This window comes from Myodes glareolus, chromosome 19 (assembly GCF_982192425.1).
Source record: "Myodes glareolus chromosome 19, mMyoGla1.1, whole genome shotgun sequence".
In the NCBI taxonomy this organism is placed as follows: Eukaryota; Metazoa; Chordata; class Mammalia; order Rodentia; family Cricetidae; genus Myodes; species Myodes glareolus.
Genome location: NC_142044.1, coordinates 56659798 through 56687533, shown reverse-complemented (window position 1 = coordinate 56687533; position 27736 = coordinate 56659798). Strand labels below are relative to the sequence as shown.

The 27736-nt window shown below is 41.4% G+C and overlaps 1 long non-coding RNA gene across 1 annotated transcript; it reads right to left on the bottom strand.

Annotated features, from left to right (window-relative positions):
* Window positions 1-562: 562 nt before the first annotated feature.
* Window positions 563-22702, bottom strand: LOC146891032 (uncharacterized). The gene is made up of 4 exons (XR_014998162.2): window positions 22522-22702; window positions 16015-16088; window positions 5989-6100; window positions 563-1749 (listed from the first exon to the last, which is right to left on the bottom strand). It is a non-coding gene; the product is annotated as an uncharacterized LOC146891032 (long non-coding RNA).
* Window positions 22703-27736: the final 5034 nt, after the last annotated feature.

The window sequence follows — 27736 nt, the reverse complement described above, 5'->3', positions numbered from 1 at the left end:
GCACTTTTATGTACACCTGGAGCTATGCAGTCAAAGATGTGAACTCAAAGGAGAGATTAAATCCTGGGGCATATGAACCATTTTTGAACAAAGGTGATAACTTCTGAAAGGGCTGGATCAATGGTGGACTTTTGGCTTCTAGGGATGATAAATTTGCAGAAAGTGACCAGGAAGTACACAAAGGGGCTTGTGGAAGATGAAACTTGTTGTAATGTTTGTGTAGGGTCTTGCTGGGACTTCCATTATGGTTCTAGAGTTCTTCCCTTCTTGCTGGGGTGAAGACCCCTCTTACATAGGACACTTATGTCCTGATTTTAGGCATATACAGGAATAGCAAAGGATTATTTTTTCTGGATCTGTTGTTTCTCAGTTGGCTTTGACTCAAAATAATATTATGTTAAAGCTACACATTTGGGGTGGCAAATCTAAATTGTCCTCATCCATAGTAAATGGCAGTTTAGTAATGAAAATAATAACCATGATTACCAGTGAAGTATTCCTTTATTGAAGATCTTCTTTTTATAGAGTTTTTCTCTTTTCTAACTTATTCCCTCTTTTACACAGATTAAGCACAATCATACTTGATCAGAAATATTAATTTATTTGTAAAGGACAGTCATGCCTTAGACCAGTGGTTCTCAGTCTTCCTAATGCTGTGACCCATTAATACAGTTCCTCATGCTGTGGTGATTCCCCCCAACCATAAAATTATTCTCATTGCTACTTCATAACTGTAATTTTGTTTCTGCCATGAAACATAAGGTAAATATCTGTGTTTTCTGTCTTAGGTTACCCCTGTGAAAGTATCATTCATCCCCCCACAAAGGGATTGTAACCCACAGGTTGTGAACCACTGCCTTAGAATGACTTCACAGACATCATTGCTTGCCAACATGTAGCATTTTCAAGTTTCATTTAGTATTCGCACTTTGATACCTCCTTCCCTCAGGCATCAGACTGTAACAGGTAGCACACTGGAATCAGTTGAAATGCTCTATTGATCTTTAGAACAGTCTTTAAAGCGGCTTATTTACTCACATGATGAATTTCTTTGGCTGAGCAACTATGTGGTAAAGGATGTGTTTGACTCAGAGCCAGCAAATACTTTGGAGTGGGTGAATGAATCCATATCGTCTAGGGTGTAGGTTAGGTAAGGGTTTAAGTCTCCAGTGACTTTAATCTAGGCTCAGTGACTACTTGGAACTGACACAGACAAAGAAATGGGGGTTAACTAATTTGGGATTGAATTGAAGACAATTAATCCTCTCCCCTTTGGAATACAAATAACCAATATAATATTCTCCCACTGGATGCATTTAAACAAAAAAAATCATTTTTTAAATGAAAAGCCAAAGTGCTAGATGATTCATATTTCTAGGAAACTACTCCTATGGGAACTTCCATCTCTGAATAACGCATTCTTCTTCAAAAGTATGTTTTTAATAATAAGGAAAATGGGTAAATTTATGATGTTTATGGTGAGTGATCTCCAGAGATTTTTTTCTTTTATGGTATTTATATGACCCACCCTAGGCATACATATACCATAGAGAAAGCCCATCTCTACTCTTCCATATGTAGAATCCATTAATCTCATCTGCAAGCAGGATAGATGGCGTCATGCTATTACTGAGATTTCAGGTAGGGTGGCTGGGAACTCCCCTACCCTGGGCACTGGAAATGGAAGCACACCAGCAGATCTTCATCTTCTTGACAGCCCTTAATTTTCCTAATGCAGAAAGCCATGTTCTGAAAAAGAAGTATTTATTATGTTGGGTTATTTTTAGGAAAAGAGATTTGCGAGAATAAAAAAAGCACACCACACATTAGCAAAAGACATTTCTAACACACACACGTGCACGCATATGTATATATGCATATACACACATATTAGGTAAATGACTATATATGGTCAAACCATTAAAAACAAGATGAGCTATCTACTACAAAATAGACAAATAAAAGAACATAACAGGAAATCCTACAAATGATTAACATTATTTCTAAGTAATAACTGGGTCTCAAAACAAATCCTAATAATGACTCTGAAGGTATAAAAATATCTAGGGAAAGACAAGTTAAAATTCATAGAACATTCCTTTCAACACGACTCAGTTTGCAGAGACAGAAAAATATGATAAGTTATTATGAAAAATTCAAATCAAATAGAGACAGGTCCAAAAATTACCTAAGTGATAACAACAGTATTAAAAGAAGCGTTAGAACTGTGTACTGTATGTTTATGGTTAAATGAAAACATGAGCATATTAAAGGCCTTAATGTGGGCCTGAAACCTAAAAAAGTCAAGGTTTAGCCAAGGGCTTTCTGAAGAAAGAAACCAATAGAACAGAAGACAATCCAAAGAATTGACAGTGTGCTTATATTAATTTCAAAAGCTTGTGCACAGAGGAGGAAACGATCCGCAGAGTGAAGTTACAGACTCCAGATGAAAAATTACTTGTCATTTATACGTGAGACAGGGATTAATATGTAGAATATTTGAATAACTTCAAAAATGAAATACTAAAAAGCCCATTCAACTAATAAATGGACTAGTAAACTAAATAGATAGCTCACAAGAGAAAACACATACACAGCTAATAAATACTTGTCCTGCCGCTCCTAGATGTATCTGTGGCAAACCGAGGTTTATATAACACAGAGACACTTGTTGCTTACTGCTCCTCTGTTCTAAGACACAAAACCATCTTACATTCCCATCAGCAAATGGAGCACGATTTCTAATTTATCTTAATAATAATAACTCAGAGTCAGCTATTAGGGGGTGAAAGCTGAAAGACTGGGAAGCAGAGCCACTAGTTCTTACCTTTATGAATCCTCAGACTGAATGCCATGAGTTTGTCTCCTCCCGCCTTATATTCCTCTCTCTGCCCAGCCATATCCCTTCCTGTCTCCACCTCCCTAGCGCTGGGATTAAAGGTGTGTGACTCCAAAGTACTGGGATTAAAAGTGAGAGCCATCTTTGCCTGGCTCTGTTTCTCTTTGAGACCTGATCAATCTAGTGTAGGCCAGGGTGGCCTTGAACACACAGAGATTCATCTAATTCTGACTCCCAAGTGCTAGATTAAAGGTGTGTGCCGCCACTGCCAGGTCTCTATGGCTTGTTCCACACTAGTATAGATGTTGTCTTCAGCAACAGGACCTTCTCACCAGTTTGTGCAAAACAACCAGTAGCTTGGGCTGTTTGGGGGTTTCCATGGGGTCCATTTGACCAATAACTTGATTAGATATAATCCCTTCCCAGTACTGGAAGCTTTATTGGGTGATGAGAGATGTCAAGTTGGAGTTCCACCTTCCCCATTATTTGTCAATTTCATTTAGATCACTTTTATACATGTATATATTTTAGGAAGCTTTACTATATTAGATTTCCATATGACTCCTCAAATGGTCCTTAGTTTTAGCTGCCCTTCCCTATATCCCCTTCCTTGCCCCTCTCTTTACTCCCCATGGCTATTCAGTTTGCCCATTCCAATTACCCCCTACCCTCATCTATCCATAACTATCTATGCTATTTTTTCTTCCTAGGGTGATCCGTCCTTCCCACCTAGTTCCTTACTCTATTCTTAACCTCTGTGGTAATATGGATTGCTGCTTGGTTATCAAAGAATCAACAGATAATTAGTAAATGCATGCCTTATATTTTTTCCTGCACCTGGGTTACTTTCAAAGAATGATTTTTTTCTGGTTTTATCCATTTACCTGGAAATTCCATTATTTCATTTCTTAAATAGCTGAGTAATAGTCCATTGTGAATATGTACCACATTTTCTTTATCCATCCATCTGTTGATAGGCGGCTAGACTGTTTTCAATTTCTTGTTATTATGAATGAAACAGCAATGAATATGATTGAGCAAGTGTATCTATGATAGGATGAAGCATCCTTTGGGTGTAAGCCCAAGAGTAGGACGGTTGATCCGAAGGTAGATCAACTCTCAACTTCCTGAAGATCCACACACTGATTTCCACAGTGGCTATGTAAGTCTTTACTCTCACAAATGATAGATGAGTTTTCCCCCTACCTTCATTTTTAACAACATAAGCCATCCTTTGCTTTATTGATCTTGGCTATTCTGATAGGTATAAGATGAAATCTCAAGGTAGTTTGTTTAAAGATTTATTTATTTTTATGTACACTGTTTTTTGGGGTTTTTTTGTTTGTTTGTTTTTGTTTTTTGCCTGCACATATGTCTCTGCCAGGGTGCCAGATCCCCTGGAACTGGAGTGGCAGACAGTTGTGACCTCCATGTAGGTACAAGGAATTGAACCTGGGTCCCCTGGAAGAGCAGCCGGTGCTCTTAACCACTGAGCCATCTCTCCAGCTCCTCAAAGTAGTTTTGATTTGCATTTCTCTGATGATCAGGGTAACTGAACATTTCTTTAAGTGCTTCTTAGTCTGTGCAGTAAAATAGAAGGATACAAAACTGATTTAAAAATCAGTAGTGTTCCTATATACAAATGACAAATGGACTAAGAAAGAATTTGATGGAAACAATGTTTTACAACAGCCTCAAAAATATCTTGGGGGTAACTCTAGCCAAGCACGTGAGAGATTTATATGATAATAACTATAAGATATTGAATAAATAAATAGAAGACGATATCAGGAGATGGAAAGATTTCCCATGCTCGTGGATCAGTGGGATTGATTTAATAAAAATAATTCTCCTACCAAAAGCAATACACAGATTCAATGCAATCCTCATCAAAATTCCAACAAAATTCTTCACAGAACTTGAAAGGACAATTTTCAGTTCCACAGTAACAAAAAAAAAAAAAAACCCAAGAGAGCTAAAACAATCCCAAAAAATAAAAGATCTGCTGGATTTCATCACTATCCCAGTTCTCAATTTGTACTATAAAACTATAGTAATAAAAAACAGCATGATATTGGCACAAAAACAGACACGTTGACCAATGGAATTGAATTGAAGACCCAGAAATATGTCTATACACCTAGCAAACCTGATTTCTTAATGAAGAATATAGAAGCACACACTGGAAAATAGACAGCATCTTCAACAAATGGTGCTGGTCAATCGGAATGGCTGCTGCACACAGAAGAATGCAGAACATGCTTGTCACCCTGAACAACACTTAAAGACCTCATCCTCGTTCGTGGTGCTCTCTCTGTGTGGAAACATCCACCATCAAAAGCAACTTGGGAAGGAAAGGGTTTATTTGGCTTATGCTCCCACAGCACTATTCATCATTGGACGAAATCAGGACAGGAACCTAGACAGCACAGACAGGCAGGAGCTGATGCAGAGGCCATGGAGGAATGCTGCTTACTAGCCTCTTCTACCTGCCTTGCTCAGCCTGCTTTCTTATATATTCCAGAACCAATAGTCCAGGGGTAGGTTGGCCATTAACAATGGGCTGGGTCTTCCCACATCAATTATTAATTAAGAAAATGCTTTATAGACTTGCCTACAACCCGATCTCAAGGAGCCATCTATCTTCTCAGTGGAGGCTCCCTTCTCTCCAGTGACTCTCACCTGTGTCAAATTGACATAGAACTCGCCAGCAAAACTGACCACTTGTCAGCTTGGCACACAAACTCATAACTGCTCATCCATAACCTAAGATCACACATTAATAAAGAATCGCAATACAGAATACTTTATTAACTTGAAAAGTCGCACAACTGTCCAAACTCAAACACTTTAAAAGTCATCTCTTTAAAAATAACCAGCCTCTTTTCAAATCTGAAGTCTCTGTGAAACTCCGAAATGCCTTTCTTAAAAAGAAAGAAAGAAAGAAAGAAAGAAAGAAAGAAAGAAAGAAAGAAAGAAAGAAAAGTTAGAGTCTCTCAACTGTGGGTTCCTATAAAGTCAAAAATAAATGAAATATTTATAATTTCTTACTTTAAGAAGCAAGGACCAGGGCATAGCCACAGTCAGATCAAAGCAAAACGAAACTCTAACAATGTAGATTACTCAAATATTCACTATCTGGGACTCACTTGTGGTCTTCTGGGTTCTTCCACAGGGCTTGGTTACTTCTTGGGCTTCGCCCTCTGTACCACGTATGTTTTGTCTTCTAAGCTCAGACTGCTTCACTCCATGACCGCTGACCTGAAACAAGACCAGATATACTGAATCTGATAAGATGGAAAGTAGGAAACAATCTTGAACTCATCGGCACGGGACATGGCTTTCTGAACCGTTATCACAGGCGATAAGAAAAACAATGAATAAACAAGACCACATGAAACTGAAAATCTTCATGGCAAGGAGCACCAGGATTCTGACAAAGCAGCAGGCTACAAAACGGGAGAAGTTTTTTGTTTGTTTTGTTTTGTGTTTAACCAACTACAATAGAGGACTGATATCTAAACTATATAAAGAACTCAAAAGCCTGGACATCAAGAAACCGGGCACAGACATAAATGAGGAACTCTCAAAAGAGAAAAGACAACGGCTAAGAAGCACTTCTTTTGTCACTGATAACTGAGACCTAAACAGCGGTGAGGTAATACCTTAAGTGTAAGTCATTCATAGTGGCTAAGGCAGCACATAGATACCACCTGCATCAATCAGCTCAGCTTGGGAGGCTGCATGCATGTGACTCCGTGTCCCAGCAGGTATGGGTACACAAGCACGCACACCCATGCTTTACACAGCGTTCAGGAATCCTCAAATGCCTCTCTCCTTTGCATTTGTTTCCTGCCTTTCATCCATCCTAACCCTTGATGGGCACCCTGAAAAGTTCAGCAAGTTCTCTGAACTAATCACACCTTCCCATTTGAACCAAACAAATCTGTCTTGGTCTGAGTCACAGTTGAAATTCTAGACTTCGAAAATATCCTTAAGTAAATATTAAATTTCTAGAAACATAAAACAAAATTAAAAACTTAACTTCAGTGACAACAGCTTTCTTCCAGTAAAAAAATAAATAAAATAAATAAAATAAAATAATGTTTCCCAGAAGAGCTCCTCTGAGCTAGAGGGCCTCCCTACCACAGCTGCCAACTTTGGTTTGACCCCATCTTTGTTGGAGTCAGACAACGACTCAAGGAATGAGGGCCTCTTGAGGTAGGGCAATAAGAAGGTACACAAAGAAAAAAGTCAGTACATGTTGGCCCTCTTCTGTGAAGACTCATCTGGAAACTCAAGCAGCACCTAACCCATCCGTCTCTCCATTGCACACATGGGTGGTTAATGACAGCAAAGCTAAGGAGCGTGCACCCTTTCACAGTTCTGACTTGGGGTGGTCATTTGCTTCTGAGCTGTTATGTAAAGCTGAATGATGATTTAGTCACAATCTGAAGAACCTAATTTCCATCATGTTATTTATTATATGCTAAAGACAGACAATTGTCCCATCCTTTCCCTTCCCCCTCTTTAATTCGGGGTCTAACACTTTTTCTGGCACTAGGATGACTGCCATTTTAAAGTAGATTCTAGGATGCTGTCTGTTCGGTTTGCAAGACTGAGTGTACAACACACATGGTGCTGGTCCATGTACTTCTTGCTATTAGGATTCTTAGTTTGTTTCTAATTATTATTGTTGTTGTATGTGAGTGATGCATTTCGTCGGGTACATGTGTGCTAAGGGTGCCTGTGTGGCTATTAAAAGACAAGCGTGGAGTTGGTTTCCTCCTTCTGCTGTGGGTTCTGAAGATGGAACGCAGGTCACGAGGCTTGCACAAGGGGACAACATTTCCTGCTGAGCCATTATTAGCATTTTTAGCCTTGTTTTGTATGTATCTGACCTTCATAAATTCTGTCACATTTATTGCCACTACACATAAACTGTCTAAGGCTAATGATAGGTGTCTTCTTTCTGGTACAGAAGAATGTAGACACACACATGCATGCACACCTGTGTACACACACACACACATATGCACGCCATTGAAAGGTTAATCATAATTGAGTGAAACAGCTTTCCAGAACCAATTTCAGTTCTATGAAATTTTGAATTACCTATTCAATGCTTTTTCTTTGCAAGCCAGTAATTAAAGGAAAGAAAAAAATGTATATTCAATACGGAATACTTTCTATTTTTAGCACTCATTAAAAAACATGACTAAACTCATTAATTTAAGTGAAAGGAAAATGTCCATGCCATTGTTTATTTTCAGAAGAACTCTAATCCTCCATTTTAATTTAAGACATAAATATAAAAATGGAGTTTCCTCTATAACGTCCACACTTCTTATAATATTCTTGCCTTTTTACCTGTGTTTTTTTTCCCCTGTGTTGTGACATATTGACATTTTCCCCATGGAATTGTAACTGCTATATGAAAATTCTTGTGTGCTGTAGCTGGGTTGGTATTCAAGTGGTTTTGGAGTATTATGTTGTAAAGGTTAGAGAATGCATCTTTGGAGTGGGATGTTAGGTTTCAATCATGTCTCCAATACTTACTAGCTATGTAATTTGGACACTATATTTAAATCCTTGGGGCTGCAGAGATGTCTCAGCGATTAAGAATACTGCCTGCTCTTCCAAAGGTCCTGAGTTTATTTCTCAGAAACCACATGGTGGTTCACAACCATCTGTAATGAGACCTGGTGCGCTCTTGTGAAAGAGACCTGGTCAGTCATCCTCATTAACTTAGAACATGAATCCCAATATGGTCGAGTACAACAGAGTCGCCATATACGGGCTACCTGTGCATGCTTCAGCATTGCCAGGGCATAAATTTCATTTTCGTGTTTATTTAAACCCTTGAGCATTTGTTGACTTGTGGATAAAATGGATAAAATTCTGACTAAATAAAATACCTAGATAAAGGTAGTTTAAGAGAGTTAAGTAACTTCAAGTGTGTAAACTGTATCGAAAAATACTTCAATTATAGTAATTTCTCAATGCACGTTAGTCATATTGTCACTGTCTTTGCAATACTCACGATATTTTCATAAAACAAAATATCCACATAGAAGCATATCGACGGTTTTTAGAAAATTAAATGTGTCTCAGAAAATATCTGACTGAACAAGGGATAAAATGCAGGAAATACAGTACAGACTAATAGACAACACAAGGATCAGAAATAGCTCAACAGAATCTGAAGAAGCACAGGATGAAAACAGAAGTGAGGTGAGAAAGAGCAGGGATGGAGAGCTGAGGTCCTAAGGTGCAGGGAGCCACAGGGCTGGCTGCAAGACAGCAGAAACAATAGAGAAAGAAGGCGGGGCAGCCATGAACTTGCTGTTACAAAGTTACAAAGCCACACTAGAGTAAGCCGACATCTTCTTTTGTTCTCTCTAGGAACACAAGACACCAGGGCTGATTATTGTGACTGCATCCTAAACAGAACCTACCTGGAAGTCACAACCACACTTCCTTCTCTGTCACCTGAGTTTTGCATTGTCTCTCAGTTGTGCCTAGTCTCTGTTTCTCCAGTCAGGTTACAAAACCCTAAAAGGTGAGTGTCTTCCCTGAAGGAAGTACAAATTATGAATAAAAGTGAACCTAAAATTGGAAGCATAGTCTCCTAACTCCTAATTGAAGAAAGTTCTAATTCCACTGAGCCATGTATTTGCTTGTGCATGTGTCTGGGTCATGTGTGGAGGTAAGAGGACGACTTGCAGGGAGAAGCTCACTCTTTCTTCCAGCATGTGGGTCACAGGGGTCAAACTCAGGTCAACAGCATGCCCCTTTACACGTCGAGCCGTTTTGCCAGCCCTAAGTCTTAGATGAACTCTCATTTCCTGCGGTTTCTGTGCCGCAGTAAGTATATGAAAGATGTTAGGTGCAACGCATTGTATGTTTTGACATTCCAGATTCTGCCCCACGCAGTCATCAGCATTAGCCAACTGTTTATGGTTATAAAATAACTAAGATAAAGCAGCTTAAAAGAGAGAACAATTTATTTGGTTCACAGTTTCAGAGGCTTGAACCTGCGACCACTTGATCCTTCGCCTACTTACACGCTGTGGTGGAACAGTGCGTTACTGGGGAAGGAGTAGGGAAGAGCCCAGTTCCTTTCCTGGCATCCAAGAAGCAGTGACAGAAAGAAAGAGGTCCCCAAATCATCTTCAAGAGCAAGCTTCCAGTAGTGACTTAACTCCATCTGGGTCCCGTCGCCCAAAGGTTGTTGTTACCTCTCAAAACATTACACACTGGCAACCATACCCCCGCCCCCAAGCAGCATGATCCACAATGTAAGCTAACCAGAAGCATACTGGGCAGCATCAGCAGGAAGGGATTTCCAGGTAGTAGGCCATCCTTCCCTGCCGAGGAGATGTGATTAAAGGCACCAACTGGATACCTGTGGCTCATCAGTTATCTGGCAGAGGTCATGTTGCTGTCATGTAGGGCAGGACCATCACCTACCTTCTCAAAACAAGCGTACTTAAGCAAAGCAGTGCGAGGGCTCCAAAAGGACGCAAGCAAATGAGTTCATGAATTATTTAGACATGGACGTGTCATTCTAATGACTGCAATTAGAAAGCGCTGTTCCGATCAGTGTTGCTGTCTGTATCACTGTCAACTCTCCTGCGCCTGTAAATCTATCTAAAGCTAAGTGCCGCAAAGTGGGTCAGCCTAGCTCAACCAGTCCGTTTGATGACTGACTAGACATTTATGTCACACTTGAGGATAAACATGGCTTCACGGTAAATCCTAGTGAGGCTAAGGGTCAGGAGTAGGGGTGAAATGAGATAATCTCTCCATGCTTATATGCACTTCCAGACTGGCCTAGAATCCATTCTGCCCCCACAGGCTCAGAATTCGGAACCATTTGCTGATGCGATCACATTTTCTTCTTTGCGATTCATGGAAAGATGTGCAAAGTAAAAGAATTGGTAATCAAGCCTGCTTACCACTCACTCCTTCTTACCACTCACATATCTTACCACTCAGACATGGTTTACAGTTTTGCCTGCATGGTACCCTTGATCAAACAAAGAAGAATTCAAAGTTCCTTGGGTAACACATTCACGGCCTTCTGCCCATTTTTTTTAATAAAGCAAATACAGCTTCACTTAAGGAGGCTTTAGCGTCTGAATCTTACGTGAATGTCTCTAGCGTGTCTCAAACTGTGCTCTCCCTAGGCTAGCATCCTTGGCCATTCCAGTGGTTCGCTGGAGGTCCTGTGCATGGAGGGAGAAACAATTAACAAAGTCTGCCATGGGTAGGCGACATGGCACAGGGTGATCAAGCTTCTGATTTAATTAAGATTTGAGGCAATCATTTTCCTGTTGAGTTTGTGGTTCATTCATTTACACACCTTGGAGATCTCTGCAAGAAACTAATTGTAGGAAAAGATAAAGATGGTATTCCTACAAAGAAGAAAATGGGGGGAGGGGAAGAGGAGGAAAAGAAAGCAAAAGAGGTGGAGGAGAAGAAGAAAGATGAGGAAAAGAAAGGAGAAGCAGAGAAGGAGGTGAAGGAAAAGAAAGATGGGGGGAAGAGAAAGAGGAGGAAGAAGACAAGGGGAGGAGGGAAACGGGGGAGGAGGAGGGAGACATAGGAAGGACAAGGGCAAGAGGGAAGAGGGAAACAAAGGGAAGGAAGGGGGAGGGAGATGAGGGGAGGAGGAGGGAGGCATAAGGGGAAGGAGGAGAAAGACAAGGGGGAGGAGGGAAACAAGGGGAAAAAAGAGGGAGACATAGGGAGGAGGGAAACAAGGGGAAGGAGGAGGGAAACATCGGGAAAGACAAGGGAGATGGGAGGAGGGAAACAAGGGGAGGAGGATGGAGAATTATTTAAAGAGGCTGGTGGAGTGGCAAGTTTCAAGAAGTTGAGCTGGTTCTGAACAGAGAATCTGAATCCTGGGATCTGGATTCAAAAGTACAACTCTCATCTCATAATGTCTATTCAGAGGGCGGGGCTTCTGCACAGACCAAAGCAGGAGCTTTGGAATCGAAGCCTAGAACACCTCGGCCCGCATCTTCACTGGAACCCATATTTCTGTGAGGATCTTTTCTCTTTCAATGCATACATTCTTAACAGGAAGCATGTATTGCTGCTCACCTGCTCACAGGGCTGTTCACACACTGTCAGGGGTGGGAAAGCCCTGAGTGTTCATTCCACTTCCATGTACTAGGATGGGCATGTCCTATGTCCTCATAAATAAGAAACGACTATCTAAGTCACATCTCCTGAAAGGCACCCAAATACACCTGTGTCCGTCTTGGTTCCCTTCCTCTGCTGGCTGATTATTTTTTGTGTCTTCCTTTTGAGCTTAATCAAGTCATTAAAACACTTTTACCTGACATGTGTAGAATATTAGTTAAAGATGTACTGTGGAACATTTGTTTAATGATGCAAAAGTGTGCTGCATTCTTTTAGGTTGCATTTGTCTAACTCTGTGAAACTGTGTTTCTTTGCCTGTCTAAAACATCTGATTGCTCTAGTAAGGAGCTGAATGGCCAATAGCTAGGCAGGAGAAAGGATAGGCGGGGCTGGCATGCAGAGAGAATAAATAGGAGAGATCTGGGAGGAGAGATTGAGGAGTGAGAAAAGAAGGGGCCAGTCACATAGTCACACAGCCATACAGCCAGACAAGAAATAAGAAGGAAAGAAAGAATACATAGAAATAGAGAAAGATAAAAATCCCAGAGACAAAAGATAGATAAAAACAAGATAATTCAATTTAAGAAAAGCTGGCTAGATTATTTGAAAGTTTGGTGGCAGGCCCCCCAAAAGAGAAAAGAGTAGAAGAGTAAATAAAACAACAAAAGGGTTTTCTCCTTTTCGTCCACTCATTTGTGTGTATATGTGTGTATGTGTATGTGTTTGTATGTATGTGTTTGTGTATATGTGTGTATATATGTTTTGTGTATGTGCTTGTGTGCATGTGTGTATGTGTTTGTGTATATTTGAGTATGTGCTTGTGTGTATGTGTGTATGTGTTTGTGTATATGTGTGTATATGTGCTTGTGTGTATGTGTGTGTATGTGCGTGTGTGTGTGTGTGTGTGTGTGTGTGTAGCCAGAAGCCAGCACCTACTCAACTTACTTTACCAGCACTATCAGGTATCACCAGGCATCTTTTATTATCATTTTGGGCTCTAGAACCAGTGCTACAACTCTAAAAATATTGCTGCTGTCTATTTTGTGGTAATGCCAAAAATACCTAGTTTCCTGGTGACTACATGCGGATAGTTAGGATCTCTCTGGTGTTAAGCAAATGTGTCCAACTGGTAAGGAAGGAAATTAAGGCGCTAATTGGACACAATTGCTTTTAACAAATCACTTAAGTGTATTGCACACATTGCACAGAACAATGAGCCAGGGAATTTGTTATAGAATATCAATGAGAGACTAATGTGTTCTTAAACTAATTGTCTTCTGGAACAAAAATAATAATTCAAAGACTGAACCTGAAATTCAAGGATTTTGCTTTTTAAAAATCTACACAGAACAAACCAGTTTGGAAAAGAATTTATTTTATAAGGTGAAACATGCACTAGGAAATTCAGATATTCTTAGTATTATTGAAATAATTTTGGCATTACTATTAATCTGTTAAAATTGTTAAAGCATTTTTTCAGAACAATTCTTTTTAATCTTATTTAAAAAAAAAAAAAAGACCTTACTGTTAGGTTCCAAGAAATAGAACAGTAGCCTCGTGGCTTTCTTTTACTTTTCTTGATCTTTCTCTGGAGCAGTTCCCACTTGTCTGTGGGCTGCCTGTGAGTGACATCTGCCTGCACATGAACGCTAACCCTTTTCTTTGTAACTGGATCTGTGAGGCTGATTTATTAATGGCCTTGATAACTGGCGGCAGAGAACCAGCCACTGCTAGACGGTGATGCTGTGTTAACTAGCTGTGAGACTAAGCTCCTATTTCGTTAGTAACAGAACTTAGTGAAACCTTCATGCCCTCTGCCTTCCTCCAGCATACCAATTACAACAGCTTTTCCTTCTGTAACAACTGGGTCACAATGGCCTGACTACACAGGCAGGACACAGATTGACGGAAGCGGTTTTGCATACTGTCCACGGATACCACTGGATATGTCGGGCTATAGTTATGTTCCAGATGTGGGATGTGCGAAAGATGTGTCAGGGGGTTTCAAATCTCTGCAATTTCACGGAGATTGTGGTGGCAGCCTGCGCAGGGCCTGCACAGGCCAACCCAGACAGAGCCCTGGTACTGAGAGGGGAATGGGAACACAGCTCCCATCCCTAAATAAGAAGCTATTTCCAACTGACAACCTCTCACAAAGGAAAAATTAGTCTTTCCAATGGTGTCTCACTGGGTATATATATCATACTTAAGGGCAGGCCCTATGCCCAACAGTAAATGACTAACACAAGATAAATGTCCAACACAAAATGAACTCAAAGGTATTTTGGAAGATTTTTTTTTTCTCATATTGCCTTGTTTGGTCCTTTTTTTTTTTTTAACCTTCCTTGCTTTAGGAATTCCTATCACCAGTAGTCTTAAGTTACCTGCCCACTTGGGCGTGGCCTCTTATACTATAAATGCTGATGTAAAGCATACATCAGGTTTCTCTTCCGGCTGCGGGATTTAGTTGCTGTTCCCCATTCGAGCAGAGGACTGTGATCTATGAATCTACCCCTAAATAAACAGCTCTTTACTATACTTAATTCTGACCTAGTGTGGGATTTTTTTTTTGTTTTTTTTGCGTTCGTCTTCACTTCTTGGTCTTTTGCTTGTATATTTTGGTTTCTAATGTTGTGTTTTTATAGCTTTTGGTTTGTGTGTGTGTGTATGTGTCAGGTGGGGAGGATTTAGGAGATGAGGGGAAAGAAACTATGATAAAAATACATTGTAGGAAAAAATATTTTCAATAAAGACATAAGAATGAAAATGAAATACTATTTGAATGGCCTCCTTTATAAGTTCATATATCAGTATCTATAATTCTAAAAAAATTAAATGATATCTAGGCCGCTTTAATAACATAAAAATGAACAGTGGTTGCATCACCAGTCCATAACAGTGTTCAGTGAGTCATTTGTCATGTTTTATATCTCAGATTGTTGCATGTTATATACACACAGCAACAGTAAGGGTATTTAGTTAGCCTAGGCATTGCTTTCCTCCACTGTTGAAATAAGGTTGTCCTGAGACATGATGAAAATGTGGTCAAATCTCAACTGTATTGACTTTTCCATAATTGTAGCCCCGAGCTTCTGAGAGTGGTTTTTAACCATGATGAATAGTAGAATTATAAGGTGATGTTTAAAAATAAAATCGATGGCCAGGTGCAATCTGAAACAGGGAGTTCCAGATGTGGGGATGAGACTTGGGCATTAGGCGTGTTCCTGAAATCCCCCGGCTGTTTTCAATGTACAATCAGGGCTCTCAGCTGCTTCAGGAACTAAAACCATTAACAGAGTTGAAAACCTCCTTGTTTCAGCTGGGCAGATCTACATACGCCCTTTTCTCACCAAATGACTTACTCTGAAAAACTATCCACTGGAGGATGCAAACCAGGATATAAAAGGCTGCGATCCTTTGAAAGGCACTTTGGAAAATGTGATGCCAGCTCCATGCTGCCAACGTTGGCACATTCTCCCCATAGAAACTGAAGCTGCATTCCTTTCTTTTTCTTGGAAAAGCTTCTTGGAAAGTACCCATGTAGCATATAGTCTACCACAAAACCCTAGCAAGAATTCAACCAATCTATGCAAAAGAAAGCTCTTACACTACACTTAATTTTCCATGGATATACAATATTTTTAGAATATTCTCCTTGCAAACACAAATAAGGCCACCTCTTCCATTCCAGTCCATACCCAGACTCCCTTTATCTTTCAAGGCAAGCCAGCCCTCCATGGTGTCAAGGACTAGAGTGCCTATAAATTAGGAGGCTAGTGCGCATGGGCCTGTCGCTCAAGCCCTTCAGCGTCCTTCCTACCCTTGGATACCAGCTGAGGCTGAACAATGGGCAAAACCCCAGCTGACAGGAGACAATTTAGCCCTGTGCACAAAACATAAAAGGTAAATGTATGTACTCCATGAAAGGCACGAACTGGAAATGTGCTTGAGTGTGTCGCTAAAGACTGTGTTTCAGCAAGAGCAGAGGTGGGAGAAGTGATGTCGGCTCCGTACTACACCTTCTTTGGAAGGATGCTGTGGCCCAAAGGGTCTTCATCAATGGGATGTGGTCCAGCAGTCACTTGTCACTCATCTGTGATAAGCACAGGGGTGGAGAGCAAGCCTTTAGAAACCTTATAGCAATTTGACAACGTAATTTTATAACTGTAAAATCTAATAATGACAATAAAACGTTGGCTTGTGCTTTAGATGCCTTTTTCCACTTCATTTTTCATGTAATTTTATTACATTTTAGTTTATATTGTTGAGGGGGGAAAACAAACTCAGCCAGTGACATTGAAAAGAACACTTTAAAAGGCCTCTTCACCGCAAGCAGGCTGGGTTTTAATTTCCTTCCAGAGGCATTTTTGTAAAACCCAGTGTTCCTGGTGTTTAAAACGAGCGATTAGAAGACACTGCAATAAAAGAGATAAAAACCCATGTAGCTGTAGTCCAGCTGTGCTGCTCCTGAACATAAAAAACCCACCCATCTCCATTATTTTTTTTATAGACTCATGATGTTAATGCGGACACCACAGCAGGCACATAAAACTGAGGTAGAGCTGGGCGGTGGTGGCGCACTCCTTTAATCCAGCACTCGGGAGGCAGAGGCAGGCAGATCTCTGTGAGTGTGAGGCCAGCCTGGTCTACAAAGAGAGTTCCAGGACAATCTCCAAAGCTACATAGAGAAACCGTGTCTCAAGAAACTTCCTCATTGTGCAAGCCAACCTCTCATCGAAATCCCCTGCGACAGATTTTAGTTGTTAACTCACCGTGAACCTTCTTTTTTAAAATGTCCTGCATAAAAGTACAGAGCAGGAGATGGAGCTTTCGGGAGAAACACTCATGTACGTGGAGCTTGGTCCAGCCCTGGGGCTAGAGGGAGGCAGTGGAGCTGGAGAGATGGAGCCTAGCAAAGTGTCCTCAGGAAATGACCTTCAAGGGAGCCGTGATGGCCTCGGCCCTTTCCTCCCCCTCTCTCCTCTCTGGGAAGCAGTGGAGACAACTCTGCTTGCTTGACCACCTTGCCCCACTCTTGTCCAAGGCAATGACCGAGCCTTCAAAATTGTGACCCCCAAATAAACGTCTTCTCTTCGTAAGTTGATTTATCTCAGACAGTTGATACAACAGCAAATAGCGACTACCACAAAAATGGTCAGTGTTCTGCTTCAAGTACTCATAGAGCTATCACAGTTATTCAAAGAAGAATCATTTTGTCTCACCATTACACTGCGAAAAAAAGAAAAAAGAAAAATAAGTCTAGTTACCTATTACCATCTGCTAGGATAAACAATAACCTATCAATTGTTGCTCTTTAACGTGGCATAGCAGAGATTTTTGTACACTCTTGCTATGGCGTGATAGGACTTAGGATTTTTTCCATCACTCAGTAGGACAAGGGGAAAGTGACACTCTGTGACTTTTGTGGGTGGTTCAGGGAAGGCTGTGTGGCTTCTATCCAGTTCTCTTGAAACTACTGCACTTGGGCCGTCCCTTCTGAGATTCTCTGTAGGTACCAAGGTCTTTTTCCCTTCTCCTGGCGATTCGCAGGGCCGTGTGACCTCCAGCTCCCTGGAGATTCTGCACTAGCACTGGCTTGAGGGGTTAGCTTAGGAAGAACCTGGCTCTCTTTGTTATGGTGATTCCACCTGTATTCAAGGTTCTAGCAGTGGGCCCATAGCCTGGCCTCCCCCAGCTGATTCTGCCTGAGGCGCTGGGGCCTTTATTCTCCTTCCTGCTTCTGTTGGGAGGAGGCCTTGCCCTTTTTGATCCCCCTTGCCCACTTCTATAAATACCCGACTTGAGTTTAATAAAGTTGCCATTTACTCTTGGTAAATGAGCAAGGCCCTTTTTTTGTGTGTGTCTCTTTAAACCCTCAGGATAGTCGTCCATTCTCGTGGGCCCAAGTTCAGGAAGGCCGGGTGTGGGTATCCACAGGAAGGCGGGGTCCAACAATTCTCCATCTACAAAGGCAGCCTCTGGGCTGGAAGAAGCCCAGGGAGACAACAAGTGCATATTTTAGTCAGCTTTTAAACCTCCTTGGCCTACATGTAGTGTGTGAAGGAGTGACCGAGCCTCCCAATGATTCTAGAGCCCGACTGTGTAAATCCCTTGCAGTTGGTCAATTCCTTCAAGCCATCACAGCCTTGCCAGGAGAGCGTTCAGCTATGGCAAAGCCGAGACAACACATGCCTGCTGCTTTTTGTTCAAATTGCTGATACACACTATTCACAAGCATAATAACGCGATGATTGCTTATACTGTCGACTTTACTATCGATTGTTTTGCAATCAAATAGCCCAACCTAGGAAAGGATTTCCACAGCACCGTGTGCTCTAATAGGAAATAAAGCACAATTATATTGGTTGAAGCTGACAAATGGAGAGGTTCTATTTTTGGAAGAAAAAACTCTTTTTCGTGACTCTGCTTTTGATAACAAATTTGTCCTTCAATATCCACAGGGGACGAGCTTTGAGACACATACTGTACACACACACACACACACACACAGAGAGAGAGAGAGAGAGAGAGAGATCCTTATACCCCAAAACACAAATTAAATAAGGGCAAGGCTTGATATTTTGACATTACAGTTTTAAGAAAAGCATATTTTTTTTTTTGCCACTAGCTTTTAGTAATCAATTCTTTCTTTTCTTTTTTTTCCCTCAAGACAAGGTTTCTCTGTGTAGTAGCCCTGCCTGGCTATCTTGGAACTAGCTTTGCAGACCAGGCTGACCCCCAACTCACAGAGATCCACCTACCTCTGTCTCCCAACCACGCCACCATGCCTGGCTTAGTAATCAATTCTTTTCTTTTTCTTTCTTTTTTTTTGTTTTTGTTTGTTTGCTTGCTTTTGTTTTTGTTTTTTTTGTTTGTTTGTTTTTCGAGACAGGGTTTCTCTGTAAAACAATCCTGGCTGTCCTGAAATTCCCTCTGTAGACCAGGTTGGCCTCGAACTCACAGAAATCCACCTGCCTCTGCCTCCCAAGTGCTGGGATAAAGGCGTGCACCACCATGGCACCATTTAGCAATTGATTCTTAATTATCAAATGTCAAAACAAATTTGAACCGGAGGCTCCATTTTGATAAACTGGAAGTATTTTATTTGCCTAAGCATGGTTAGGGACAAAAGGTGACATCTTTTATAACTTTTAATTCTTTGTGCACCAAGATTTTATGCCAATCCAGATGCCCTTCTGTTTAACTATTATTTGGATTTACATTGGCTCTCTGTTAACCTTGCAAATTTTAAATGCAGCCTGAGTGCAAGTTAACCATTATCCTCCATTGTTTGAAAACATCACTCAGTAAGAACTGATACAGAAGGCAGACTGCAGCTGCCTTCCATATTCCTCCTCCAGCCAACACCACCACCGTCTTTCCGCCCTCTTTAGACTAGTACCATAAATCTTAATTTCATTACACCTTATACTAGTTTGCCTTTAATTTGGGATTACTTATACAAGATAATGAAAATTAATAAATGTTCAATTAAAGCATTTTCGAACTGTAAAATTTATTTCGATATCTTAGGTTGGGATGAAATATAGCATTGCTTCCCCCATCAAAATTGACGCAGAGCAGGATGAGGATGCCCTTCAGTTGGTAGAGGGTGTCCATAGCGTACATGAATCCCTTGGTCCAGTTTCCAGAGCTGTGTAAACTCCACAGTGATGACACATACCCAAGATCTCAGCACTCAGGAGGTAGAGGCAGAAGGACCAGAAAAGGCCAAGGTCATCTTGCTGGGCCACGCAGAGAGAGCTCAAGGGTTGCCTTGGCTATATGAAACTGTCTCAAAACATGAATGAATAAGCAAATAACACGGTCTTATGTAGCCGCTTTTTATTTAGCAGCAGGAGTTCCAGAAACAAATTAAGACTGCCAGATGAGGGCCAGTTTCATAACGGAAACATGGTTAGCCACCTCTGAGACTGTGTCAGGAAAGGGAAAGGCAGTAGCTGGGTATTCACGAGACGCTGCTGCCCAGTTCTGAAGCAGTCTAACTAGAGAACTGAAGTAGACCATCTTTGTAAGGAAAGCAGGTGAGCTCATAATTGAATGGAAGCTCAAAGCTCAAAATTGTGTAGCCGCATTGTTTTTGTCCCGGTGAGGTCACAGAGGTAGAGGGATGTTAGGACTGCAAAAGAGGAAATAAATGGCATCCCGAAACAAGAAGCCACAGAGACTGGGGTCTTACAATTCCTTCTTAAGGTACAGCCCCAATAAACTAAGTCCTTCCCACAAGGCCCCACCTTTTAAAGGGCCATTGTCTCACAACCACACTGACGATCAAGAATCCCACAAACAGACTTTCGAAAATGCATCTGGACCATTAACAAGCTGCCTTATCTTCAGTCTTCCAGAGAGGACATGATGCTGGCTGGGATGAAGGTGGCAGCCTTGAAGGTGGTATCTAGTGGTCAGGTGTAATTTGATGCTAACACCAACAAGATTTTATGATTGTACTTAAGATGGAATGTGTGAGAAAATAAGAATCAAAAATAACTTTAAGTCCATAGATATTTACAGCTTGTCTCAGGCCACATACAACAAAAGCAGGAAATAAAGCCAGAGCCAGGTGCTCTCTGACATCCAGTGTGGGGTTTGTTGTGGATGGTTCAAAGGAGCCCAGCCCATGTTTGAGATCTCAGTAGCCACATGGAAGCTGTTGTAGCACTGTGCAAAGTTCTTTATCGGGCCCTTTTATTTGATGAGCTTGAAATATGTGTTCTGGACTCCAAGGCCCTGCAGCTGCTTTGAGGCCTTGCTCCCAAGCCTTCTAAAGCCTCAACCAGTAGTTACTGAGGTCGGAGGGAGAAAGAACATCATATTGAAGTCTTTGCAGATTTTCTGGTTGACTCAAAATAACTTTATGTGGTGTAATAGAAGGAATCTAACCAGATTCAAATTCCTCATTTCCAAAGCGAAACCCAAGTGATACAGGTTTTCATGACCTTTCCGGGGAACTCCTCTCTCTGGCTTGGGTAAAGGCAAATTTCTGAAAACAGCTAAGAAGAGAGTTTCTGAAGCTTCCAAGAACCAGTGGCCTTTTAAGAGCTGTGTTCTTAATGCTTGTCTAGTACACAAACTTGGCTGTTCTCTTGTTAATGATTACTTTTCTATTTGAAAATTCTCTAAGTAGATGAGATTCATCTACAACTTTATTAAGGGATTTTAAATCAAAAAAGGTATGTTGTCTAACTCACATGGTCCAGAGCAGTTAACCTGAGTGTCTCTTGTGGTCATAAAGAGAATCCATTGACTCTGGCTGTTAAAACTAAGGGTTGGAGGGCTCTGAGTTTCAAACTAAACTAAGGCAGTGCAAGGGTAGGGTTGGAATTCTAACCCAAGTCTTTCTGGCTACAAAAGTTTTCCCATTATAACCAGCTGAATTATCCAAGAGGAAATGGAGAAGGGTTTATATTGATGTACTTTGGTGTTGCAAAGGCCTTTCATGCTATGAAGTGACTAGACTTGAGTTCATTCTCACAAAGTGGTACTCTTGTCCACTCCTCTGGGGCTTTGCAGGCATGCTCCTGCTAGGCTAAGACAACTGAGCAATGATCTCCTCATTAATATCCTGATGTATGACATTTGCCAGAATGATTGACTCAACCTTACTGCAATTTGTGAGACTGAAAGATAAAGGTTTTTCTTTGGAAAAGCATGAACAAATTTTGCCACCCCCACCCAGCCCTTTAGGCCAGGAATTATTAACTATGTAACTATTAAGAAGTGGTCAGAAGAACTTCCCCACCCCCACAAAAAAGGAGCAGAGTATTAACTTAAAACCTGACAGTGAATCCAAGATTTCAAGAATCATTCACCAGATAAGACGTGAATAAGAAGACCGTAGTTAACCAAGAGCCTAACAAGACATACAAAACATAAAGCCAGAAAATCCAAGTTTTTAACAACAGTTTTTGGAGGGGTGAGGATGATCCTGAGAAATGAGCCAAAACAAAGCTTAAAATTTAAGCAAATGGGAGTTGGAGACACAAACTTGCAATGAAAATGAATCTAGAACTGTTTATTTAGTCAAGGGTATTTGGCTTATTTCAAAACACTGCTACAAGAAAGAATTTTCTCTTCTCTCAGGGATAAAGGCACAAAATATTAAAAGATAACACTAATGGAGGACATGGCGTGCTGCCCAGTGAGCTGGTCTAACATTTGACTAACACTGAAGTCATGTTAATTTCATGTTATATTTTGCCGCCTGATGGCAGTCACATTGGCTGTACATAGATGCAGTCTAGAAAGCCTCAGAATACTGTATCTGAAGGAAGCATGGAGTGATTCAATCATATTGAGAGACAGCTTCCTCACTATCCTAGGTCTGAAAGCGCCTAGATCTCTTGGATCTCGCAGAGAGACTCTTTGAATACTGACTGCTTCTGAGGTTACATAAGAACAGAAAACCAACTGAAGACCGCAAGTTCATTTACCCAGGCAGGGAAGGAACAAGCTAGACACCACTTAAGATGGTTTAGGTCTTTCTTTGAAGCGCTCTGGGAACTTACCTGGATTTGCTGTTCCTCTTTCCTCCTTTGTTGATTCAAGCTTTCCTGTTCAGTGTTTACCCTGCCTTGGGTTTTTGATACAGATACTTCTAGTTCTTCTTCCATTTACATGCCAGCACCTTGTGTTAAAGTTCCCTGGTAGATGCAGGGAGGAGAGCCAGATGGAAGCTACATCCTGACACCAAGAAGTTTCTTTCCAACCTGGAGCGATGACTCAGCAGCCAAGGGCACTGGCTGCTCTTCCAGAGGACCAGGGCTCTATTCCCATCATCCACGGAGTGGTTCACCACCATCTGGAACTCCGGTCTCAGGGAATCCAGCATCCTCATCTGTCCTCCTTGGGCACCAGGCACAGACTTGGTGCCCACGGAAAACACCCACATCTATACATATATATATATGTGTGTGTGTGTACATACACACACACACACACACACACACACACACACACACACACATATATATATATATATATATATATATATATATATATATATATATATATATATGAAGTTTCTTCTGTGCTAAATTCAAAGTCTGGAAGGATAGCACTTAGACATGATTCCCACGTACAGGAACACTGAACTCTCCAAAGCACAGAGCAGACCTACATGAGCTCTCCAAGGAAGCACTACTCCTACTTACTAGGAGAAAATTTAACTACACTACTAAGGCCATGAAGACTGAACAGAAAAGGAATACATGAACAAGTGAAGGTTGTATTGGAGGCATTTCAACTTTTTTTTTTTTTTTGAAGAAAGGATACTAAGGGTCTTCATCCCTTTAACTCTGAGAAGTTTTCTAGGCACTTAAGTGGAAGATGGATGAGTCTCCACGGCTGTGGGAAGAGATGAGAAGCGTGAAGCAGAACCCTGGCACTCTACGGCCTGGAGAAACCATTTGAAATGTGATGCATTCCAGACCCCACCCCTTCACTTCCGCAGTTCTGCAAGAGGATAGCAACAATGCGGTGACCAAAATAACACCAACTAACCAGCGCTCAGTTAGTAGTTGGGCAAGAGGATTGAGAATTCTAGTCGTCTCTTTCACTCCTTGGCAGCTTCAGGAAATCTGATTCAGGCCATGAATAATCCCTTTGAAACAAAATGTCTCCTCTAGCGGGATAATTAGACCATTACTAAGGACAAAGTATCCAACATCAAAAGCATAGACTCCAAGAAATCACATGATGGGCAGTCTTCTACCCAAATTAAAAGCATGCTCAGCATTAAGAGTTCACTGCCGTAAATGCGGGGATGTGAAATAATTACATACAAGCTTTGGTCAAGGAACTACAGCACACACCGTAAGAAAGCGTGACTCGCTTCTGAAAAGAGATTATGTTCGTTCTTTTCTTTTCTTTTTTTTTTTTTTAATTTTTGAGACAGGGTTTCTCTGTGGTTTTTGGTGCCTGTCCTGGAACTAGCTCCAGACCAGGCTGGCCTCGAACTCACAGAGATCCGCCTGCCTCTGCCTCCCGAGTGCTGGGATTAAAGGCGTGCGCCACCACCGCACGGCACGTTTGTTATTTTCAATGCTTGAGCTGGTGCTTGCAAGTCTGGCCTCCACATTTGATTAAGTCATTCATCATCTCTACGAGGCTGCTGTTACCACAGTGTATCCTCAGTTGAGAATCAAGGCTGTCGCTGCTGAGGGTGTTTGAGAGGAGGCTGGAAGTCAATGGAAGGTCTCGGCGGTAATAATTACAGTGAGACTACTCCATAAATTACCAGATTATTTCCTCTTGGGGTCAAGACCCTCCATCTTCTTTATGCCTAAAATAGACAACCAAGTGACCTATTACTCCCAATCCAAGCACCAAACCACCCACTTTATTCATGGGACAAATGACTGGAAACACATCATCCCTATTCTCAGACTTTGGTTTACCTTAACATTTACATTCCTCCAAAAACAATGAGGGAAAGGATGGTAACTTTCAGTAAGGAATTTTCTTTGAAAAGATGCTTTATGCTGTTTATAATGATGGGCAGTGCACTGGTTTGAGTGGGAACATACCCCACAGCTGTGCCACTTGGACACTTGGTCCCCATTTGCCGGCCCTGTTTAGGGAGGTCTAGGAGGTGTGGCCTTCTTGGAAGAAGTAGTTACTGGAGGGGAGCTTTAAGAGTTTAAATGTTTGTGCCATTTCCAGTTTGCCCTCTCTGCTTCCTGCTCATTGTAGAGACAGATGTGTGTCTCTAGCCGCCGCTCCGGGGGCTGTGCTCGCTGCTCGCAGCCACACTGTTCCCAGCTTCACGGACTCTTAGCCCTCCCTTTGGAACGAGATGTCCAAATAAACCCTTTCATAAGCTGCCTTCGTCATGGCGCATTATCACAGCAACAGAAGAGTAACTAAATAGACAGTACTAAGCAAATAAAGATTTTAGATTTTCTGCAAATGTAACGAAACCAGTTTTTCAAATCTACTATTTTGAGACTCGAGATGGATGAGTGGCTTCTAAAGCCGTGGCTTTCTCGTGTCTCCCTTCTGCAGAATTAAACCACAATGAAATGATTCAACAAAGGCTTCTGAAGAGATGAAACTACCAAAGAGCAGACATGGCAGTCTCCTAAAACTCCATCCCATGCAATACTGTGCTCATAATGTAGTTACTGTCCACACAGTGTTAGGAAATCGGAAGCAGTCTGAACCAGTTATCCGCAAAGCCGCTCAGCTCAGATGCACCCCTCATTCAGCAGATTTCGTTTGCCCCGTAAAATTCTGGCATACTGAGGATCAGAAGACCTGAGACCAGGATCCATGAGACTGTTCCAGCTAACTCCGAGGTCAGCTTCTGGCCTGCAATCTACTTACCTGAAAAATTAAACCCACAATCTTTGTACGAGGCAACACATGCGAACTTAATTTGTATCCATGTGACAATACATTGTACACCATAAACGACCTTATCATACCATTTGCTAAATAACTCTTTAGCTAAAAGTAAGTCTATCGAATATTTTGCCAGATATTTTCTATCTTCAAATGGCATAACACTGCCTGTTGGAACCAATTCTAGAACTTTCTGAGTACCCATTGCTCAACTAGGGAGAGAAGTTGTCATAATAGCAGTAGGATTTTCTTATAAGGGGCTGATACTGAGATTGTATTAGGGTACCTAAGAGCCATTATCCTGGTAGTTTTCACCGTTTTGTGCATTTTATTTGTTTTTTTAAAAATTCCAATTTTTATTGCTTTCTGCATTTCCTGATGTACTTTTATGCAACTCTAGTTCTCTTAGCAGTTTTGAATTGAGTGATTGTTGAATGAATAGTGGTTTAAATGTTTTCCAATTCTGCTCTAACTCAGCCAAATATTCATTTCATATTCTGAACAAAGATAATTCCAAGAAAGATTTACATTTTAAGGTTTTGGAAAAAAACATAAATGCTAAATAACAAGAAAGAAATTTGTTAGGAGAGCAATTTAAAATAGTGTCTGTGTTAGCCAGCTTTTAAACTGATTGATTTTGTATGTGTGCATGCCTGTATGCATTTGCAGGGATCCTGATTTTCCATGGCATGCATGCGGAAGTCAGAGGACAACTTGCAAAAGCAAGTTTCACCATCTGGATCCCTGGGATCAAACTCAAGTTAGCAAACTTGGCATCAAGTGCCCTTACCCACTGAGCCATCTCTCCAGGTGAACTAGCTTTTCTGTTACTGTAACCAAATATTTGAGGTAGGCTAACTTCATAATGGAAAAGAGGTTTATTTAGCTCACAGTTCTACACATCTGCGGAGCTAAGAGTGCCCTGGCTCAGTCACAGTACTGGCCTCTTACCAGGAGAATGCTGTGCAGAGCATCTCATGGGAAGAGACGAGGTGGGCGTGTCTGTCTGATCATCTTTTCTCTTAAGAGCTATCAATCAAATCCAAACCAGTCACGGGGGTATCAACCTAGCCACCTGATCTTCCTCAAGGCCTGCTTGTCACCACACAGTGGAGTTGTTTCTGCTCTCCTGATACTTGCTGCTTGCAGCCAGGTGGCAAACCATTGTCAAAGCGTAGCAGAGGCATGTTTGGTGGTAGTGTCTCCACTCATCCTCCAGCACCTGAAGGGTAGCCTGTGTTCATTCTCTTATTCCACAGAAACCATAATCAGTACAAGCGCAAACGTCAGCAAAGAAGGTGTCCAATTCATAGATAAATTTTGCTCAGAAAGTTTGCTAATCATGTTACTCGGAAAACATTTCTTTGTAAAGATCATGTTGGAAAATACTGAATAGATACTTGTGTAAGCTTAGAAGGTTCCACTTACTTTTGTCTCAAGTCCCTGCACCATTCCATGTGGGTGTGCATGAAACAACCACACAACTATGTGGTAGAGCGCTGCTGCCATGTGTGCCCAACTGTTAGAACACTGTGGCCGTGGTGTTTAAAAGTCTGTGCCAGCCAAGAATCCGTGGCCCCAGGCTGTTCCACCAGGCACTCTTGCAAGCTGGGCAGTAACGGGAAAATTTGGGGTTGGGCAGGGGATTGAGTGTTGCTCTTTCTTCCTGTCATTGCCCACATAATTCTATGATAGAAATCATATTTCTCTCATAATTATCACAGTACTCTGGGTCCTTTCTATTTTCAGAAGAACAGCTCTATTCCACTAGCGTTTTCACTCCCGATCCAGAATCAACTAGCTCCTTTCCTTCATGCAGATAAAGACCAGGCCACTAATTTTGACCTCCTCTACACATACTTATTTGAGTCTTGTTCGCTGGTCTTTGTTCTCAAAACTATGTAAAGCAAATAAGATTCACCAAAACTATAGCAAGGTAATATGTGTTTGAACTGCTTCAAATTGGTGAGAAACAGAAAGTGGGAGAAGGAGGGGTCGTAGGACCGTGTCACCTCAGTGCAGATGAGTCCAGATCCTGAAGCCTCTCTCTGCATGATCACTCTCACCTCACAGAAACGAGAATTTGATTTATGTGATTCAGGATGTCCCCCAACAGAAGCAAACTAGTCACTCAAGGGAGCATAGCTAATCCTGTGCTAAAACTGAAACAGATAGTCAGCAGACAAGCTACAAAAACCCTCCTTCATTTGATATACATAGAACAAAGTTTGTGTCATGTGATCAGCCTTCCTTCCTGCCTGCCAGCCTGCCTGCCTGCCTGCCTGCCTCCCTCCTTCCCTCCCTCCCTCCCTCCCTCCCTCCCTGTTGTAACAGTCCTAGCTGTCCTAGACTAGCTCTGTCTCTGCCTGTCTCTGCCTG